Genomic DNA, 5,643 nt, shown 5'->3' on the forward strand with positions numbered 1-5,643 from the left:
GATGCATCTTGCCATCAAGACAGGGGTTGCACGATTCAGTGTCACGCGCGTGGAGGAACTCCACAGGAGTCACCGGGCAATCACCCAGCAGACGCTTGCGTTGCATGTCCGCGAGCGTGCCCATGCCAGTGTGCCCCAGTTTCCGGTGCCAGCGCATGGCTAGAGACTCTTTGACAGCAACAGAAGCAGTGCGCATGCGTGGGACATCTAGGAGGTACATGTTATCGCAGACCGTGGCTGTGGCGACGAGTTTCCCCCCATGAGCGATCTCGAAGACGGAGGAGTGCGGGTCAATTCCAAGAGAATGGCCAGTCGCCGTGAGCGCATGGACAGAGAGCAAGTTTGACACGAGCGAGGGCACATACAAGACATCACGTAAGTGCAGCAGCCCATGAGTGGTTTTGAGCCGCACTCGCCCCATCCCTAGGGCGTGCTCACATGTCCCGTTCCCAAAGTTGACAGGGGTCGGTTTAGGAAACCTGACATAATTTGCCAGAATGTGCCGCTCGCGAGTCATATTGTCTGTGGCCCCACTATCCAGTACCCATTCACACTGTGCGTGCACGCGGGAGGAGGAATACATGCCTTGGTGTGGCTTAGGGTAGCCAGGCGCGAAGGTACCAGGCTGCGGGTATTTCTCCTGGAGCTTCATAACGCAGAAGGGCGTGATATGACCAGCATGGCCACAAAAGTGACATTTCCGCTCCTCAGAAGCGGATGCTGAGCCTTCTGGTGTGCGGTCCCGAGGGGTGCGCCTGGGTGACGCACTGCGACTGCGACGGTCAGTACTGCGACCTCTGCGTTCAGCTGCCAGCGCTCTAGCGGGACGCTCCAATGGGGGCAGGTCGCTCTCCAGAGCGTACAGAGCAAGACGCAGCGTGTCAGGGGTGTAAGTATGGGCATTTAGACGGAGATGGGGACGGCCTGCGTCAAAGCGCACACTGAGACCCCTAATCAGCTGGTTGACTACCGTGGCCACTGGGACCCCAGCAGCAATGGAGGTTAGCTGCTCATTCAGCTCCAGCGCCCTGTCGACGTACGCATCTGCACTTTCGTCGGCACCCTGGCGGATTGCAAACAGCTGCTCCTGTATTTGTATCTGCTGCGGGCGAAGGTAATTCTGGTGACGTGCCTCCAGTAACGTCCACATAGCAAAGGCGGATGCAGCGCCTTCAATCACACGCGCTGCGGCGTCATCAACATTCATTTCTATGTAAGCTCGTGCGATTTCGTCACCTTCAAGTACAGCTGGATCAGCATTCTCGCCAGGCGCTCCTCGGAGATGGCGACGAAGGTTCTTCGTTGTTGCAAAAGCGAGCATTTTCTTACTCCACCTTGGCCAATTGCGCGAGGTGAGTAGGAAGCCAGGTCCATGCCTGGACAGAGCTCCGCTGCGGTCATCCATACTAGGCACTATTGCAGCGGGTCAGCGAAGCGTCGTAACTCAAACGAGTACCAAATACCACGCAACGCAACGGAGGCGTGCGGACCCATAACCTGTTGAGATTTACAGACAACTTACCCGAGGTACACACGTACCGAGTACATATTCATAGGAGACTGATAGGGATCAGTCTCACAGCCTAGATCAGTATCCAGGATGACGTGACTGGACACTGGATTAGTAATTAGGACTGGATAGCTCCGGTATGCATACACGTGATAAGCATGCTAAATTCCCACTGAGGGAAGAAGTACTCAGTCGTACTTCAACACCCTCAGTTTACTCCTTCGCCAGTGGAACCATATCCTTTACCTGAGGAAAAAGGTGATTCTATCTCGAATGCCCCACTGTTTGCCTCGCAATCAGAGTATGCTTGTACCCGCAAGTTACTCTGGCTCCCACCGTAATTTTTCGTACGGTGTTCCGCCTTGGGCAGTTGCGTCTTTTTCAATTCGCGCTCGCTCGCAGCCCCTCAGTCCCTGCTTCCAGCCCTCCTTTGCCCCCAGTTGCCTTTCATGAGATAGAGAATTGGGTGATACCTTTCCAGCCCCCTTTTTTCCCGCATCCGTTCCACTGCCCCCAGGAGCCATAATCCTGAGTTTAGAGACAGGGTGATGCGCCCTGTCTCTAGTGTCCCTCAATTGCCCCTCATTCCCTACTTCCATTCCATTGCTGCCAAGAGCCCACTTTCTTGAGGCCTGCTCGGCTAAGAGCATCCGCGCCGCGGCTGCACGGGAGTGTCCTAGAAACGTGCCAGTACTCCTTGCTGTGAACAGGAAACCCAATACTATGAATACAAATCAATTAAGGGGCGCCACCTCTAGCCCGACGTCCCAAGGAGGCCGGCGAATTACCGTCGCGAGCCGAATGTCGGGCCAGGCTTCCGACCAGCGGGTGAGCGCAGGGGATGCCGGATGTCGGGTTCCCACGCAAGCGAATCAAATTCTTGGTATTCCTGACAACAGCGCTCATCTGACTGCCCCCCCGATCCTGTCGGATCCCTCTCCAGTGCAAGAGGGGACGCAGACATGCACCATACCTCGCGCCCCGAGCTCCCTTACAACACACTCGGGTGACCACCAGGGAGAGACTCTCCCTAGCGACTTCGAACCAGTCCTTCCCAAACGAATTAGATTGGCTTTCTTTGGACTCTTGGACTGTGTTACCTCGCGCTCAGCTTTCCTAATGTCAGCCAATGCAGCAACGATGTCTGTTCTGAAAGGCTGTCACTACAGCCGTCAACGGAACAGTGCAAACGGCATCCCTTTCTTGGTGCTCAGTGTCCGCAAGGACGCAGATATCAAAAAGAACTGGTTGGCAGGTATGGTACCGTTCATATTTGACCTCAACCAACACTTGAAGCATTCTAAGTGTAGAGTGGCCCTTTATGATCAATTTCCCTGGATGTTGTTCCCACCAAACGATGAGCGCAATATGACTTTGGTAGCGCCGGAAGGAAACTCCATGCTTGCAGTTCACAACAGGTTCTCTGTTTTGTGCGAAGCTGGGGCGGTTGGAATGAGTGAAGAGGCCACCGAGCCTCGCGTGGGCACAAGTGCCCACGCATCGGCAACAGTTGCAGCCACTGTTGCCAGGAAGGATAAAGGGAAGTTCAAAGCGGGTTGTTTGAACGTCAGAGGCCTGAAAATTGCTAGCCAAAGTGATAAGGTCTCTGACATTGGCGCAGTCCTGCGGGACAAAGGAGTCAACATCTGTGCAGTTCAGGAAACCTGGCTTGATCCCTCAATCGATGAAATAGTGCTGCCCGGTTATCAGTTTGTGGGATCAGCCGGGTATCCGACTAGCACACGCCTTGGCGGGGGCACTGGCTTCCTTATTGGTGATGACATGGTATCCGATGTTGATACACTGGTATGGCGAGGAAAGAAGCATACACAAGCAACCTGGGTACGAGTGAAGGGTACCAACAGACGAAACCATTTGGTAATCGCCAGTGTCTATGTCCCTCCGGTCTCAGACACTCGAAGTTTGGCAGATGTGACAGCCGACTTTGAAAACCTAGCCATTGATATTGAGCATTGGAGCAGGAAGAGCAAGGTCTTAGTTTGTGGTGACCTTAACGCTCGTATCGGGAATAGCAGCGGCGAGACCGCGGCAGTTTACCCAAGAGTCCCCAGCTTTGGAGAGGACACCATCAATGCAGAAGGCAAGGCGTTGATACAGTTGTTGGCACAATGTGACCTGTTCTCCCTCGGAAACCGGTTCGGCCCGGAGACACAGTACACCTGCTTGAGGACCCAAGGGAATTCAGTGGTAGATTATCTCCTGGGTCCTCGTGCCCTGCTGAAATGTGCCCGCTCAGTCACCCACCACCCCCTAGACGACGACACAGACCATGCGCTGTTGTGTGTCGATATGTCGATATCCCCACTAAGCTCGAGAAAAGGCCTGTTAAGCCTAAGACCAATGTCCGATGGCGCCTCAACAAGTTTGAGGACCAAGCCGTGGCGAAAGCCTATCGTGATCTCATGTCCGAGGAGGTGGCGGCAGCCACCGGTAGCCTGGGTGAACTGAATGAGGAGAGCTCGCAAAGCGAAATCGATGTGATTGCAACTCAGATCACTGATATTATTGTCAGGGTAGCAAGCTCCACGATCGGGAAGAAATTAAGCAAGGGCAGGCGCACTGCCCCTTGGTGGACCGCTGAGTACAATGAGATCAGAGTGAAGAGCCAGCAATCATACGAGCTAGCAATGCGCACTAAGGACCCACGAGACTGGGACGCTTTTGTGTCCCTAAAGAAGGTTAAAAACCGGCTGAAGCGAAATCTTAAAGCTCAGCAGTCGGTTGCTGATCAGCTGGCCACGGTACAACTTTGGGATAAAAGTTATGGTTCTAAACGTGCGTGGCAATCAGCAGAGCAGTTGAGAAACTCAAGAGCTGGTTTCGCTCGGAAAGCGTCGACGGCTTGTCAGGGGATCCAGGATTCGCAAGGAAACTTTGTGAATACCCCCCAGCAAATCGCCAGTGTCTTCAAGACACATTATGCAAAATTGGCAAGTCCATCGGAAGATCCCGATTTTCTTCAAGACCATCGGATTCTGATAGAAGCCGACTTTCAGAGTTGGCAAGAAGAGGGCAAGGACGTGTTCCAGCCAGAGTTGGATGAGGAGTTTACGGAAGAGGAGATCAATGGCGCCATAGATCACCTTCCGCTACATAAATCGGCCGATAGCGATGATATTACAGGCGAACTGATCCGAAATGGTGGAGGAGAATTGAAAGCCCTGCTGTTGTCTCTGCTGAACCGGGTTTGGCGAACTGCTAGCTTGTCATCGTATCCCGATCAAAACCCGCGCAATGATGATCCAAACCTTCATCTATAGCTCAGTTCTGTTTGGTAGTGAGGTCTGGTCAACCTCACAAGTCAATAGACGCTGCTTTGACGTCCTCGCAAAGGAGGCGATGCGAGCAGTGATGGGATTGCAGTGTTCAGAAGTGGCCTCAGAAGTCTTGTTCACAGACTTGGGCCTACTGCCCCCCTCGCTTCTAATGGATGCCTCTAAACAATGTTATGACAAGCATCTGTCCACTTTACAGGGAACTCGATGGTGTAAACTGGCAAAGCGAATCGTTTCCCAGGGCACAGAGCAGTCGGACGCCCGAGGGTAGGGGCCAATTGGCAAGGAGAGGTGCAGAAATTTTCAGCGGACATTTGCCACGACCTGAATATCTCTGACATCTTCAAAGCCCCTACAAAACAGCAGGTCGCTAGGCAAATCTCCTCCAGATCTCAAGGGGGAGTGCGTGTAGCGAATGTGCCAGTGCTGGAAGCAGAGGCGTTGCCTACTAATGAGGTTGATAGGCAACACCTCCTTGACAATATCTGGAGCTGGTACTTAATTCAAGGGAAAGCCAGATATGTTGCATCGCCGCATTCTGCGGTGCCATGGAAGTGGGCGTGCATCGGTGAACAACCACGCAGGCTTGCACCATATCTGTCAAGTTTGTCCTCTGTTCGGGCTCGTACTATCATGAGCGCTAGGAGTGGTCAGCTGTTTGCCCTACGAAGCCGACTTCAAAATCAGACTTACGAGTTTGTGGATCCCGTACAGTATCACTGCAAGGACTGCGATGAGCATTTGGGGGATGCTCACACAGGCTGTGTTCACTGTACCGTGGATTGTCCCATCTTGTGGCCAAAAATAGACCAATCTCTTTAAACGGTTGGAGGTCTT

The sequence above is a fragment of the Nuphar pumila genome, unplaced genomic scaffold, assembly GCF_984573655.1.
Source record: "Nuphar pumila unplaced genomic scaffold, dmNupPumi1.hap1.1 HAP1_SCAFFOLD_119, whole genome shotgun sequence".
Taxonomy (NCBI): Eukaryota; Viridiplantae; Streptophyta; class Magnoliopsida; order Nymphaeales; family Nymphaeaceae; genus Nuphar; species Nuphar pumila.